Below are 17,554 nucleotides of genomic sequence, written 5' to 3' on the forward strand. Positions count from 1 at the left end.
TAAAAGTAACCTTCAACCCAACGTCTTTTTTTCGGAGTTCAAAATGTTTTTGTTGCATGCAGAAATGTAATTTTGTTTTCTCTGCAGGAGTTCATCGATTTCATAAATGCAACACATTATAGTTTGTTTATACATAGCATAAAGGCAAAAAAAAATGTTGTATGTACTGCTATTTCATTTTAAATGTCAAATGGGTTTTGTGGCTCCCAGTGTTTTCTTTTCTGTGGGAAACAGGTCCAAAAGGCCCTTTCAGTGGTAAAGGTTGCCGACCCCTGGCTTAGACAGACACCAGTCTGCACAAGAATGAAAAAGTGAAGGCCAGATAAGATGAGATGAAAGAGTCTTCTCTGTGTCGTGTTTCAATGATTCCATAAATATTTTTAATGTGTTAATTCCGCTGGACAATCAAGATTTTGTCTCCTGAATACTTTTGGGTATATCTTATGGATTTTAGGCTGCTAATCATGAAAATCACCACGCAATTTCCCTATCATGCACCTTTTTATTACAATTGCCTAGAATAGTTATTTCAATTCATTATTGAAGTCAATTGAAATATTGGCCACAATGTATGTTGAAAAGTTTTCCATCTTGTCCAGGAATGCCTGGGCACGCTATGGGTTGCAGCAGGACCCAGAACAATGGCCTAAAAAGCTGTGCTGCTGCACAATGGCAATGGCCACCCTTCAGTACCAATCAGCCATGCAGTACACATGAAACAAAACTACCGAAATTTGGAAGTCTTGTTGAAACACATGCAGTGCAGCAACTACAAATGAGCATCTGCGGTGATCTGAAAGTCATAGTGCTGCTACTAGAAATGCAGCTCTGATACCCCAAATCCTGCTGTTTCATTTGTGAATAGGACAGCCATGCTAAAGAAACTCATTACAATAAAAAGGATTGGCCACTCCATAATTGATTGGTTTCACAGCAGTGAAGTGTGACACACAAGCCACTTGTAGACCCAATGAAGATTTTTTGCCTCCTTTTCATATGAAACTGGAACTTGTGAAACATTTCTTTCAAAGCAACGAACAAGGTAAAGAATTTCAATACATGAGACAGGTTTCCCAGAATAACCAAGATTAAGGGAGACATTTTTGTTTGTCTACAAATCAAGCAGCTCATCAATGACAGGCAATTCGAAGAACTTCTAGTGGAACCTCAGAAAGTCGTATGGAATACATTCGATGATGATTTGAAAATTTCCTTTTGACAACTACAGAGCACAAAACTACATGCAGATGGCTGACAACATCAGCCTCCTACCCGATGGCAACAGTGAGAAAAGAACATGTTCTGGGGCTGGAGATTCTTAATAATGGATGCTGCCTTTCTGAGCTACCTGGGTACTTTGTACTAGCTCCTGGGTACTTTGTGAGCTAGTACCCAAGATGGAGCTGACCCACTGCAATTTCTTTCAGTCTTGTGCAGTAGCTCCCCCCTACCCCCATACCAAACAGTGATGCAGCCTGTCAGAATACTCTCTCCATGATACATCTATGGAAGTTTGAGTTTATTTGTTGGCATGCCAAATCTCTTCAAACTCCGAATGAAGTATAGCCATTGTCTTGCCTTCTTTATAACAGCATTGATATGTTGGGACCACATTAGATCCTCAGAAATCTTGACACCCAGGAATTTGAAACTGCTCACTCTCTCCACTTCTGATCCCTCTATAAGGATTGGTATGTGTTCCTTCATCTTACCCTTCCTGAAGTCTACAATCAGCTCTTTCGTCTTACTGATGCTGAGTGCCAGGTTGTTGCTGTGACACCACTCCACTAATTGGTATATCTTGCTCCTGTACGCCCTCTCGTCACCAGCTCAGATTCTACCAACAATGGTTGTATCATCAGCAACTTTATAGATATTTCAGCTACGCCTAACCACACAGACATGTGTATACAGAAAGTAGAGCAGTGGGCTAAGCACACACTCCTGAGGTGCGCCAGTTGATCACCAGCAAGATGTTATCACCAATCCATACAGATTATGGCCTTCTGGTTAGGAAATCGAGGATCCAATTGTAGAGGGGGGGGTACAGAGGCCCAGGTTCTACAACTTTTCAATCAGGATTGTGGGAATGATGGTATTAAATGCTGAGCTATAGTCGATGAACAGCATCCTGATATAGGTGTTTGTGTTGTCCAGATGGTCTGAAGCCATGTGAAGAGCCAATCAGATTGCATCCACCATTGACCTACTGTGGCGATAGGCAAATTACAATGGGTCCAGGAGTTCAATCTAGTCATAACCAACTTCTCAAAGCATTTCATCACTGTAGATGTGAGTGCTACCAGGCAATAGTCACTAACACAGCTCACATTCTTCTTAAGCACTGGTATAAATTGTTGCCTTTTTGAAGCAAGTGGTAACTTCTGCCCGTAGCAGTGAGAGGTTGAAAATGTCCTTGAATACTCCCACCAGCTCACTGGCACAGGTTTTCAGAGCCTTACCAGGTACTCCATCAGGATCTTATGCCTTGTGAGGGCTCACTCTCTTCAAAGACAGCCTAACATCAGCCCCTGAGACACAGATCACAGGGTCATCAGGTGCAGCAGGGTTCTTCACAGCTGTAGTTATATTCTCCCTTTCAAAGCGGGCATGGAAGGCGTTGAGTTCATCTGGTAGTGAAGTATCAGGGCAATTTACACTATTGGTATCACTTTGTAGGAAGTAATGTCTTGCAAACCCTGATTAAAGTGCCGTACATCCAACGTCACCTGCAACCTCATTTGAAATTGTCTCTTTGCCCTTGAAGCAGCCCTCTGCAAATTTTACCTGAATTTCTGGTACAGTCCTGGGTCACCAGATTTGAATGCCACAGATCGAGCCTTCAGCAGACAACGTACCTCCTGGTTCATCCATGGCTTTTGGTTTGGGACTGCACACTAAGTCTTTGTAGGCACACACTCATCCACAGATTTTAAAGTTGGTAACAACTGCAGCATACTCACCCAGGTTCAAAGATGAATCCCTGAATACAGTCCAGTACACTGATTCAAAGCAGGCCTGTAAATGCTCCTGTGCTTCTCTTGTCCATACCTTTTTGGTCCCCACTACTGGTGCTGCAGTCTCCAATCTCTGCCCATACTCAGGGTGATCAGACTTCCCAAAGTGAGGGCATAGAATAGCACATAGGCATTCAGCACCATTATGCAATTAAATGCAATATCTTCAACAAAAGTTTCTTGTTTCTCCAAATTCCTATGTCATACAAGTAGTCTGAAATTATATGTGTGTTCAGCCTCAAGTGCTCTATCATAACCACAAAAACATTCTGAGGAAGCAACACTTTCGAAAATATTTGCTGTCCAATGCTACTGCTAACAGTTGCTCACTAGATTTCTGTGTGCAATCTCATTTTTGTATTTGATTTTTTTAAAATGAAGTATTGGCTCTTACTTTCCCTCTGTTAATCCAATTTTTCTTCTACTCATATTGGTGCCAATTATTTTAATTAACTGGATGGAAACTCAAAACTACTGAGCAAAGCCCAAGTGCTGACCTCAGAACACCTGCATCCTGCTAGTAGACACTTCAAGACCGTGCAACTTCCTCAAATTTCACCTTTTTAAAAAAAGAGATAGTGGGGCTGCCTTCTAAATGAATGGTATGAAATGGCTATGAGAATAGTGGTACATCAATTTATAAATTAATTTAATTTTACTAGCTTAAATGTATTTTAATATCTTTGAATGTTTTGAGAATTTTTCAATATTTACTGTTATAAACATTTAGTCAACAAAGCTTTGACAGCCGATGAGCCTCAGGGTAGACTGCATCAATTGTCAAAGCCATTATGACAGCACATCTGGCTTGTACACAGAAGTCCTGCACTATGCTGAGTCTCAGTCAGCTGGAAGCCAGCTTCCCAAAGACTGCATTAGACCATGCTGGATAAAACAGTGTGGTCCAAATGCAGGCAAACGTGAGTACTTCAGTTGAAAGAATGTCAAATTATTTCACTTGTTGCACTAGATTTGACAAGTGTTTAAATATTTTCAAACTTGCTGGTTGAATCAAATGCAAAAATTCTAATAGCTTTTTGCAACTATGTTTTTATAATTTTAAAAATCAGTATAATATAAATACTGAAATAAAGGACAATATTTTGTCCGATAGGCTTTAGTCCTCAAAGCTGAACAGCTTTATAAATCCTATCAAAGTTTTCTTCCACTTACAATTGAATTCCAGGACAAATACACAAACTACATAATTTTAATACAACATGGTATCATGAGACCTGGTATTTGCATTATCGAACTCTTGTAGCAAACAGATGCAATTCCCAGCATAACAGTTTTCAATTTAGGGCTTGTGGTGATGGATGAGTCATCAAGCACAGAGGAATTCAGTAAGCAACATTTCTCTTGATTGCAAAAAAATTTATAAGAGTTCATGCAAATAATGTAATAGACATCCAAGTTACACTACAAGATTAGGAGCAGATGTTCACTATTCATTAGTAGGAAATGATGCTCAGGGCATGATGCCATTTTATACCTTGTAGACTAAACATATAGCCAAGATAAATATTACCAAAATATAAGTTAGTTTGCAAAGTGTAATTTCTGATAAGATATCGGCAGGTATCAGCAAGAAATAACAAAGGTGCTAGACAGTTTTAAAAACCCAATCTGGTTCATTAAATCTTTTCCAGAGAACATTCCATCTCCAAGTGGTCTGACCTTAACATATACTAGTCCTATACAACATAGCTGACACATATTTCAGCAAACTGTAGAGGAAAAATAAATTCAGAAGTACAATGGTGCAAAGGAGGAAATAGAATATCAGAGTTTTCTGGCACAAGGGGTTACAGAATCACACAGCACAGAAAGAGGTTATTTGGCCCAACTCACCCATGCTGACCAGTGGGCACCTTTCCATACCACTCCCAACACATATTACTTGGTTCATAGTTCTTTATGCCAAAGCAATTCCAGCTAAGCACCAATGCTGAAAACAATCCAGCTTCAACTCTCTCAGGTAGTGAATTCTAGGAATTTAGCTCGCTATAGATGAAAGAGAGCTGGTGATGTAGTGGCTTCAGTCAGGACTTCAAGGCAGATGGTCCAGAGTTCAAACCCAGCCGGGTCCCAACCTGGGCAGCAGCAGTATCTGCGTGGAAGAAAAGCCTGGCAATCTACTTCTGTATCTTGCCATGAAAACCTTATGGTCCACGAGGTCTGAAGAGTCAGACTTGACTAAACGACTGAACAACAAGGTGAAAGTGTTCCCCTTTATATCCTCTCTAAATCTCTTCCCCAGTACACCAAGTTTATGTCTTCTAGTTTTGCCTACTTCTGATATGGGGGGGGGGGGGGGGGAGAGAGAAGGAGTTTCCTACAGTCTATCCATACCCCTCAATTCTATATACCTCAATCATCTCTCCTCTTAATTTCCCCTACTCCAGGGAGAACAGTCCGAGCTTCTCCAGTATCTCCTAAAAACTGAGCTGCTCCATTCCAAGCAACATCCTGGTCAACCCCTTTGACAACCTCTCCAGCACTATCAAATCCATCCTCTACCTTAGTGACCACAACTGCAGACAGTACTCCAGTTGACATCTGGCAAGGTTTTAGTAAATTGGAGCACAATCTTCCTACTTCTGTTTCAATGTCCCAACTAATGAATCCCATGTTTTCATAACCACATTATCTACCTGCATTCCCACCTTCAAGGATCTGTGAACTTTTATTCCAAGATCTTCGTTTCTCTATAACACCTCAGGACCTGCATTCATGGTGTACGCACTACCCACATTAATACTCCCAAAATGCATAACTCACATACAACTGGATTAAACTCCATCTACCATTTCCAAGCCCACTTCACCAACATATCATTTTGTGAGAACTATCCAGAACTACCATTCACACAATCAATATCTCTGCCAATCTTTGTGTCATCCAGAAACCTTACCTTCCATATCTGCACGCAAGTCATTCATGTATACTATCAACAAGGGTCCCAGCTGAAATCTGTGCGACATCACTAGTCATATAATCAGAAATATAATCACAAAAACCTTCCGCTTCCTATTGCCAAGCCAATTTTGGATCCAGTCTGCCAACTTGCCCTAGATCCCTTGAATCAGCTTCCCACAGAGCTTATGAAAGGCAAGTCCATACAAATCATCTAGTGTGCAACCCTCGTCAATACACTCCAAAGAATTCAATCAAACTGGTCAAACAGGATCTTCCTTTGACAAAGACACATTGACCGTCTCTCATTAGTCTCTGCTGTTCCAAATGATCCTTTCCCTCATTTTTCTCTCAGTATCTACCCCCTCAGTGATGTTAAATTCACAGGTCCATATTTACCAGTCTCTTCCTGCTGCCTTCCTTGAAAATGGGAACGAAATTTAGTTTTCCCAAATCATCTGGTATTTCAGGTATGCAGAAAACATCTACAAATCTCAACCAACAATCTGCCTTTGCCTTATATTATCAGCCCTCAATAAATCTGGTCCTGGGAATTTATCTACTTTAAGTTTTCCTCTTTATTTTATGGAGGTCTAACCTTTACTTTCACCAACCCCAAACTGAATTCTCCAACCACAAAGTATGTTCTCTTTGTGAACATCAATGGAGGTACTCATTTAGGACCTTGCCCATATTTTTTAAGTCCGAGATTACACATTCTCCTTGATTAGCCCTACTTTCCCTACTTAATTTTTTGTTACTTTCAATATACTTAATAAACATCTACAGGCATGCCCTTCCTGTCGGTGATTGCTGATAACCCCTCTTAACCTTCTTAATTTTCTTTCTAAGTGCATCACATTTTTTTTAAACTCTTGACAGGCATTCACTATTATTACATCAATTGCAGTTACATGCTTCCTCCTTACTTTTTATCTAGTCTTCAATATTGCCTGACATCCAGGGTTCCTTATACTTGTTACCCCTATCTTTTACCCTTACAGGAACTCGAACTATTTCCCATTTAAATGCTTCCTACTAGGCGAAGAACATTTGCCTGAAAGTATATACCCATACTCCCAATCTACCCTTCACTGTCCCTTCCTTATGTTAAGGAAGTGGCCCTCCCTCAATTTAATACTTTGATTAATCCATTCCTGTCCGTAACTACAGTAAAATACATAAAATTATGATTCCATCTCCCAAATGATACATCACTGATATTTCCTCTTCTCTACAAAATTGATTCCCCTAAGGTCCAGTAAAGCTTTCTGCCCCACATTGGTCTATCTACTTACTGAACTTTGGATGGTGGGGTGGAGATATGCCTCTACCAAAGGAGTAGTAAGGCACTCCTTTTCTCCACAAGCCTTCAAAACACTTTTGGGCAAGGTTTTGGGCCTGCTTAGCACCTCCACCCACCGCACTGATCAGGGTCACATGAAACTATGGCGATGGAGCAGTTGGTGCATATCACAAGTCCTGGTTATGCGCCCACTGATGCCAAGCAGACAGTCTCTGAAGAGTATTGATAATGGCTGGGATCATCAGTCTTGTGAAGACACTGCCCAGAAGGCAGCAATAGCAAACTACTTCTGTAGGATCATTTGCCAACAACAATCATGGCCATGAAGACCATGATCACCCACGTCATCCAACACGGCACATAATGGTAATGACGCTAATTAAAATGATCCCGTCGGGCACACTTCTGAAATCCACTTCCCTGAGGCTTTAATACTGAGGCAATCCCAGTTAATATTTAGAAAACTGAAATTCCTGTGAAGAATAACCCTAATTCTATTAAATCTCTCAAATCTACCCTTCATCTCCTGTTGGCTGCTGAGGTCTGTAATCCACACCCAGCAAAGTGATGACACCCATTTAGTTCAAATTCTACCTACAGTCTCATTTGAGGGCCTTCTAGGATCTCCTCTCTCAATCCCTTAAGAATCAAAAAAACTTGCCTGTTTAATGTTCAGTCTGGGACTGGCATCAATTCTACCTTTTTAGCAAATTAATCTACAGACCAGTTCAAACATCAAGAATTCTCCTAATGCTAACTGTTGTGTCCAACATTCCTTCTTCAAATACCACAGACTAACATTTCACTGGATTGTTATTGATGATTCAACCTCCTGTGTACTCATTGCTTACTAATTCCATACACTTCAAAGTAATTAGTTTGATAACACTTTTATAAATTGCAAAATGACTACATAAACGTAATATACATTATTTCTGTTAATAAAACTCACATTTCTGTAGTGTTTGAAAGCACATCAAAATTTGCTTGGCATTTGCAGTCAAATTCTTTCTGGTTTCATAACGAACAACAGTTGTTCAAGGAAGTATTTTTACACTTTGGCAGGGTTGGTCAAATAAAGTGGTCCAGAGAATGATTATTACAATGGCTGTCAATAAATAATGTACACTCCTATAGAGAATTAAAAAGGTAGAGTAAAATTAAAATTTGAGGTAATCCAAAATAACAAAAAAATTCTTCAAGTACTCAACATATGAAAGTGCCAAGTTAACATTTCGAGCAGGGACCTTTCAGGAACCTAACAAAGAATCCCACCCAAAACACCAACTGGTCCTTTTCCAGACAATGACAAATATCTTCTATAAAGTTTTAGCTACCACCACCCTTGCACACAATCGTTCAGTAGTCATGTATGAGGTCATGAGGAAATTCCATATTTACTGATCAGAAAATTCATGCAATAATTTCTGTTTCTGTACGTATATTTAACAAATTATACATATGAACTAAATAGGCTGTTTTACGTTACCATCATTAAAAACAGCCCTGGCTAAATTCTATCAGCATGTTACCTTTGCTACTAGAGGCAAGAACACACAGATACCAAAGGTCCAGGCACAGCTGAGAGATTAGGATGCTTCCTTCAGATCAAAGGATAAGACAGCTCTCGGGTCAGCAAGAGCTACATTTCAGCACCATCAGAAAGGCAAAACAGGATAATTCACAGAGAATGTACAGCCATTTCGGTGACACTAGATTCATGAAGTGCATGAGACAGAGCATTCAGATCAAAACAGACTACGTCCATCCTGTGCATCAACAACAGCTACACTTCTCTTCTTCAGGCTTAATGTCTTTTATGCCCAGTTGGATGCACAGAGTCGTGTACCAGTGAGGAAGGCCCTCTCTCCCCTCACTCTCAAGGAGCAGGCACTTTGTCTTGCCACCACTAACCCTCAAGCGGGTTCAACCCACATAAAACTGTGGGACATGATAATGTATCTGGTCAGATACTAAGGAACTGTGCAGCCCAGTTAACAAAGATTCTAACAGACATATTCAACAACTCTCTGGAACAGTCCACTGTCCCTTCAAGCTTCAAGGAAGCCACCATCATCACAGTATCACAGAAGATGACAGTAATCTGTCTCAAAGACTACTGTCCAGACAGCACTGGCCTCAATGGTAATGAAATGCTTTGAGTGGCTGGTTATGGATCCCTTCCAGTTTGCTTTTTGCTGAAATTTGTCCATTGATGACACCAGAGCCTCTAAACTCCATTCCACCCTGTCCTGACTGGAAAACAGTGCTTCAAATGCCAGGATGCTGTTTTCCAACCAGAATGGCACTTAATACTATCATCCCTCAGAAGCTGGTGGGTTAACTGCCCACATTGGATCTCACTTTTTTCCTATAACTAGACCCTGAATTTCTTGACAGAAGGTCACAGTCAGTCCATATTGGCAGAAATATCTCTAGCATCATCACACTGAGGCTGCATGCTCAGCCCACTGCTGTTCACACTGCTAGATTCAATTAAATCCGAATCATCAAGTTAATTGATGTTAACTGTGGTTGGCCACATCAACAATGAGACTGACAGAATGATGGAAACACAACTTGAGTCTCAAGAGCAAAGAAACGACTGTGCACTTTAGGAAGATCCAGGCTTACCCACTTCTCACTGTACATATTTGGATCCTCCGTGGAGAGAACTAGGACCATCAAGTTTCTAGAAGAGCACATAACAGATAATCTCACCTGACCCCTCAACCCACAGCAGTGTCTCCATTTCCTGAGGAGATTGAGGTGAGTGAGGGTCGCCCAACCCCCCCCCCCCCCACATTCTAACATTATTTTTGAAAAAAAAACACAGGATCACCAACTACATCACCATCTGGTATGGGAATAGCAAGGCATCTAGCATGTCAAAGGATTGAGAGAACTGCTGAGAGGATCATCACCCATCAGAGATATTTATAGGTAGTACATACGCTGGACCCTTAGCATTGTCAATGATCCCGCCCATTCGTATAACAATCTCGGACACCCTACCATCAGGAAGCAAGTACCATAGCATTAGGACAAGAACTGTCAAATAGGAGCAACACAGATAAAATGCTGGAGGAACTCAGCAGGCCAGGCAGCATCTGTGGAAAAAAGTACAGTCAATGTTTCAAGCCGAAACCCTTGGCAGGGTTCAGCTAAGTTTCTCCAGCATTTTGTGCGTGTTGCTTGGATTTGCAGCATCTACAGATTTTCATTTGTTAGAATGGGAAAGAGCTTCTTCCCTCAGGCCTTGAGGCTACTGAACACTCTGCCTGCCACCACTCAAGTCATCTCGACTAGCATTACACTGTTTACTTTTTAAACTTGTGTTATAAATGCATCTTATTATTTGTTAATTTACTAGCAGTGATATTACTTTATGTGTATTGCATGCAAGTTGTACGTTCCTGTTGTGCACCCTCATTCGGAAGAGGATAGTTTGACAGTGTACAGTTGAATGACAATAAACCAAACTTGAACATGTTGCTGGTTTGTAGAATGCTATACAATATCAGTAAGCTAAACTGAACCGATCTTCCTGACATACAACTAGTCTTACTTCGGCAATAAAGGATCTTTACTTAATTCCAGAGTACACAAGTACAAATGGTGCAATACTTTGCAAATGTGAACTGATCAAAACAGAATATGGGCCACACTCATATAACTTATCCTGTATGTTTATAAATAATTTTTACGGATATCACTTGGTTGACAATGAAATCAGATGAATTAGAATAATTTGGTAGAGCAGTGTTAAAATTTATAATGGTACATTCATAATACTATACAAAAGGATCTTAGTCATAAACTGGTCTATCATCTCGCTGCTGAAAATCAGACATTTACGTGTTATAATTTACTATACCGGCTGACATTTATTGTCAGAGATCATGACAGACGAGACAAAAGCACTTGCCTACTAGAGAGAAAACAAAACGAAAAACAAAGAACCTACTGAAGGAAACTCAGTGGCTCACTTAAAAGAACTGAGAATCAAAAAAATGAACCAATGTCGAAATTCAGACACCACCAAGGTTCAATACAGAGAACAAAAGGTAAACCATTAAACCAGATTAGAGTAGCTTCAAGCTGGAATCTCAAATACAGTTTTGAGGAAAGGGAAAACAAAACAAGTTAAAGCAGGAGAAATTAGGATGAACATACGGAAAAGTATTTCTTTATTATTTTACATACAATGTAGGAGATCAGAAGTATTAATAAATTTAATCCAGCATAACTAAAAACATGATGTAAAGGCAACACAACATACACAGAAGGTTCAGAATAGATGGACAGTAGTTTGAAAGGAGTCATGGGATAAACTAGCAAAGTATCACTACTGTCCTGAAAACGAAAAGAAGATATTCTTAAACATAGCATTATCTGAAGGATACATGTAGGCAATTGTTTAGTAAAGCACAATGCCAGAGCTAATCAATAACTCCAAAAGTCTTTAGACCAATGATAAATAGCTCAAAGCATTTCAGAGATTTGTAGCAAGTGACAAGATGAACAGAAATCAGAATACAGAAAGCTTTTATGATTTTATACATTGTCAGAACCTTTGTTTCCTTGATTGAGAAATTGCCAAAGATTAAGAAGACATATATACTACCCAATGCAAAGAACTGCATACCAGGCAAAAATCATTAGATTGGGGGTGGTGGTGAAATGAAATGGAGTTACAGGATTTAAAATCTTAGGTCTCTGAAGTGCACAGGAAAGTATCGTCTTGTAGGCCACAAGCTTTTTGCTGGATCTGAGATCTTGACATTCACGCTTCTTTCTTTAGACAGCCAAAGCCTTGCTGGTGCTGTAAAGGTAATGATTAATTTTGCCTAGGACACAGAATACAGTTCACATTTCCCAGTGTCCTGTTACAAACCTTTATGGTCCAGAGCAAAAGAGACACAAACTCCTCCACAGGATAAGAGAAACTATGTCAGTAACCCCTCACAAAGCAACAATCCCAGCATTCAACTGATCCTGATGTAAAGGCCACATCATTCATTACCTGACAGCAAACTACTTAACAAAACAGTAACATCAAAAAGATTGCCTGGAAACATTGAAAATAATTCAAGGACATTCTCAAAGCCCCCAAGAAAACGTATAATATCTCCACTCCCTCCTGTAAATCCAAAATGCATTTCAGTATTCGGATAGCATCAAGAACGTCAAGTTCATTCAGTGGCAGGGCACAGAAGCCCAGCACAAAATAGCAAAAGGACTGCAAAACCTAATAAACTGCCCACCCACCTTCCTCGCACTTCCTGACCCATCTGTAGCAGTCTGTGGATCCAACATTGGCCTCCTAAATCACCTCAAAATTAGTTCAAGCAAGTCATTCTCAAAAACCAACACGTATGCCACAATTACCTGCATCAAAATCATTTTCTATTCTGTCCAAAGTCTTAACAATGTTATGTGCCTACTTACACAATATAAAACTCCTTTCTAGTTGCAAACATTAATATACTCATTCCTTTTTTTTTGCTTATCTAAGTAATTAACAAAGACTGGAAATTGCCAAGGCCTTCCACAAGGGTGACAATTTTTAAAAAATGTCTCCTGGCTTTGATTGTTATCAAGTTCACTTCTAGGTGAAGGTTCAGATGTGACTCTACACATTTACACTTGTGAGCAGTAACTACTTGGGCAGAATCCAACAGGTAACTAATATCAGTAGAACCTTAGTGCAAATTACAGTGGTGGGGGGGGGGGGGAAATAAGAGGTGAATTGCACATCTTTGCTTCTCTAATATAAATCAGAAAAAATGTTGCAGGATAAACCTCTTTACATTACTGTGAATGGTTAAAACAAAATAAGTTTACAGAATCAGAGGTCATTGGTCCAAAGAGGGGTCATTCGTCCTAATGAGCCCAGACTGACCCTATACAAGAGCAATCCAGCTGGTCCAATTCTCCTATCCTCTACAAATAATCCCACATTCCATTTTCTTTTCAAATACTTACCCAACACCTTTGAACTCTTTGATCCACTTCCACAATTGCTCATGTCAGTGCACTCCTATCCCTAAACACTGGCTGCTTTTATAGAAATTCAATTTACCAGTATTAATCAAAGTATAAATAAATATTTTAATTGATCATTCAATATCAGGGGAATCTTTGCAACATATCAAGACATCTTTGAGAAGATTAGCTTTCTGACCAATTTACTAAAAAGTGCCAGCTTAATTCAACTTAGTTACATTATAGATTGAATTACTACTAGTAACACTACCAGTTCTTAACTCTTTTTTTTCAAAAAAAAACTGAATATCTACATTGACATTATACAAACAGTGAAACTAGGAGTAAGCCTTTCAATTGTTCCAACCTGCTTCATGATAACACCTAATTATCCAAATTTAATACTTTTTTTTGCTCTCTCCATGTATCCCCTAAACTTTTTAGCATTAGAACTATCGAAGTTTCAAAGTACCTTTATTATCAATGTATATATACAGTAAACAACCCTGAGATTCGCCCTCCCACAGGGAGCCACAAAACAAAGAAACACCATGAAACCCATTTAAAGAAAACATCAAACATCCAACACGCTACAAAACAAATTGTGCATAATGCAAAAAGCTAGCAATTAACACACCGAACATTAAACACTGAACCACAAGGTCAACAAAATGGTTCAGGAGTCCTAGTGCAAGGTACCATACGTTATTTGAACAATATAAACAATATACTGGAAGGACAGGGTGCCAGGATTGGAATAGAAAACTGATTTCGCTCGCTCTCTGGCAACGTTCACTCTCCTCTCTCTATGGCGCTATGGAAACTGCCCTGGACTGTTGTGCTCCATGCCCACTAATATGATGGACTGATAAGGAGGCTTGGGCCTATCCCAAGCTGCTCCGGGTTTGGATCCAAGGACTCATTTTGGTTTGGAATGTTGTTGCTCAATTCTGTTGTTTGCATCACTGTGTTTCCTCTTGTCCCCTCCCCCTTTCCCTGAACATCAGGTGTTGGTCTTCATTTTATTTTTAATTGGGCACTTTTGTGTTTCTTGCCTTGTGGTTGCCTGTAAGCAAACAGATCTCAAGGTTATATAATAAGTATTTTCTATGATAATAAATGTATTTTGAAATATTTGACTCAGCCACTGAGTCAGTTCAGTTTAACACTGTGTCAATGACTGCAGACCTCAGTTATATCTAACTCTTTATTGAATGTATTTAATAACTTGGTCTCAACAGCCTTCAGTTTTCCACTTTTGATTGAAGATATTTCTCATCTCACTCCTAAAAAGGTTTACATCATATCCACAGACTGTCTTCCCTATTTCTGGACTTCCCCATTTGGAAAATTCTTCCTGCATCTACTGACCAGCCCTATTAGCATTTTTATAACCAGTCTCAATGAACACCTTTTCATTTTTTTTAAAGTCTACTGAATACAAACCCTTTCATCCCATTCCCTCTGCATGTCAGACCATTTCCAGGAATGAATCTGGGAAAAGTTCATTACATTCTCTCCATAGCAAGAAATCATTCTTCAGAAAATGAGACCAAAATTGCATATAATATTCAATGTATGGCCTCAACAATGCACTGTGACAACTTCAAGAAGCAATGCCTGCTTCTGGACTTTATTCCATTTGCTCTGAAGGCCAACATTCCATTTACCATCTTAACCACTTGCAGCATATGCATGCTTACTTTCAACAATTGGTGCACAAAAACATCAAAGTCCTTTTGCACCTCCCACCCCCATTCCTAATACAATTCCTTCCTGTTTTCATCCCTTCCTATTTTCATCCAAGTGGATAAGCTCACATTTATCCACATAGTACTACATTCAATTTATCCAAATGACAAATGGAAACTCCTTGTACCCTCCTCACAGCTCACCTTCCTCCAGCTTTGTGTCATCTGCAGTCCTAGAGATAGTAATGATTTAAAATCATGGGACTAAAATGTAAGGTGTTATGAATGGATATGAACTAAACATTTATTCAGTCTTCACAATCTATTAATATTAATAGATTGCTTCTATTTACATTGCTTCTTCTTACATTGTACATTTAATGCACCCTTATGAAAGGAGACCTGCATTACTGCTCAGCCAAATGATACAAACCATTCATCAGAGCTAGGTGCTCTAGATGCTACAGACTAATCACAGCCTGCCAGGTTAGCCTGCCCAATCAACTCATCTAGGATTCACCCAAATGAAATCACAAAATTACACAAATTACCCAAACTATTACATCCACGTACATCTATTCACATTGGTTTTCGAAATTGCAGATATTCAACTTCTAAGATGAATGAAGAAACAGGTTCTGCATTCAGAGGGCAAGTTCACACCTTCTAATACCCCATTTCCCAACAGCAAAACACAGATTTTAGTTTAGGAGGCAAATCTGTTCAACCTGCAAACTAAAAAAAAACAGGAAACAACTGTGAAAATAGACTAATGATATTTTCCACTGGATAAAATTAAAGTGTATGAGAGATGATTTTATACTAATGGAATTTTAACCTCAGTATTATCATAATCCCTCAAATCACGGCCATGATCTTTAAAAAAACCTATTTACAGTCAATTAGGTATTGTTTTTTTTTCCCTCGACATTTAATACATTCCATTAAATCCATGCACTCAGACAATCTGTAGAGGATGACATAATCCTTTGCTTCATGTATTGCCACACCCATTCTAACACAACTGCATTCCCACACCTCCAAAAGACACAACAGAATAAACAATATAACACACAATGGAAATAAAACTATTAATAAGTACCTCCAAGTACAAATACTTTATAGTAAGTATGTTTTTTTTTAATTCCATTGCCCCGGATACCATCAACATACATTCATTTGAATATAAATAAAATTAAAAATTAATTAAACTACATTTTGACAGGTTCACTCCATCACAACAGAACACGCCCTCCTAATGCAATGCCCCAGGCAATAAATTTTAAATTAGTAACAATTTTTAACTTGTTATTTTACCTTTACGTAACACAAGTTTCTGTATTATTGTGCTAAGTCGCTCCTCAGAAGTTGAGGCCTCTATTCGTGTATTGGGCTACAAAGATCACTCCTTAAACAGAAAGGGGTAAAATAAAACTGTTAAGTCAGAGCTGCAAAGTTAGTCAGCCTGATAGAAGTGGGCGGGGCTAGCACAACCTAACATGATAAACCGTCGCAGCACGCTCATGCGTTCTTCCATCGCTTCCACGCCTGACAGACATGCAATGCAACCAATCAAAACCAGAAACGGTGCCAGGCGCGAGTTTCCTATCCAATCATCTGCGCCATACGTTCGAGACAGGACTTCCGGTAACAAGTTGCGTTGACATGAAAGACGCCACCCTGAATGTCTGATAAGGGAATTTTTCTTTTACCCGTCCCAACTCCCCCTGGTCTTCTTAAAGTAGCGGAATTTTGTGTGTATTTTAGTATCGGTTACAGTATAAAAGTTAACTTACGTTTTCCCGATTGTAAATCTTCCTACTGTAATTTTATATTTTTCATCCTACTAACTTTAAATTTCGCTTCCCAACTTCTGATTAATTAATGGCTTTCCAAGCTTGAAGGCAGACGCGACCGCTAAAAATCCTTGCCTCAACCTAATATGGTCGCGCAAGACGTGATTGCCACGGTCGCTGACCAATTGCTTGCTGCGTCAGGCTTGCATGCCTCCGTATTGTGATGCGGCATAGCCAATTGCCTCGAGGGGTTTGTGTCTGCTCCGGGAGAGAGGTGGGACCCGTGCGGGAGGGGAGCTGGCGGGGCTGGCGCGCAAATCTCTGCCGGTACGCGCAGCCTACATTAGCGGGAAATCGGGCACGTTGGTTAACGTCTCCCCCCCCTTAAAAAAACGAAGAACCTTTTTTATCGGCGCCTAATCCCCACAGCTTTACTTCTATTGTGCCTATTTTGTTGAGCAGTAAGCTAAACGCGAGCCCAAATCTAACGTTTTTGCTATTTAATTAAATTTAAGATGAGGCTGAGATAGACACTGGTCTCAGCAACAATAGTTCTGAAACTACTGGTTTACTGGAGGCAGTTATACGGCACAGAAATAAGCTCTGCGGCTCAGCGTCTTCATTCTAGGTACCTATCTTTACGAATCCTATTTTCTAGTACTTGGCCCATGACATTTCAAATACTCATGCAATTACTTAATACTACCAGACACCTCAGGCATAGCTTTCCAAGGTGCGAAAATTATTCCTACTTATTATTGTAAACACACCCTCTGGTTACGGACATAGCTGCTAAGTAGAAAAAAAACAACTCGTCAATCTTAATTTGTTAATTTA

The 17,554-nt window shown here is 39.6% G+C and overlaps 1 protein-coding gene across 4 annotated transcripts in view; it reads right to left on the reverse strand.

Annotated features, from left to right (window-relative positions):
* LOC132396313 (microtubule-associated protein 4-like) overlaps positions 1-16,851 on the reverse strand; it is a 282,482-nt gene extending 265,631 nt beyond the window's left edge. For 2 of the 4 annotated variants that reach the window (XM_059973849.1, XM_059973833.1), the window contains exon 1: positions 16,239-16,379. The gene's annotated coding sequence lies outside the window, so the exon portion shown is untranslated. Of the gene's footprint in view, positions 1-16,238; positions 16,380-16,717 lie in introns of those variants that run through there. The other 2 variants (XM_059973840.1, XM_059973844.1) reach the window with 2 other exon arrangements.
* Positions 16,852-17,554: the final 703 nt, after the last annotated feature.

Source organism: Hypanus sabinus, chromosome 1 (genome assembly GCF_030144855.1).
Source record: "Hypanus sabinus isolate sHypSab1 chromosome 1, sHypSab1.hap1, whole genome shotgun sequence".
Lineage (NCBI taxonomy): Eukaryota > Metazoa > Chordata > Chondrichthyes > Myliobatiformes > Dasyatidae > Hypanus > Hypanus sabinus.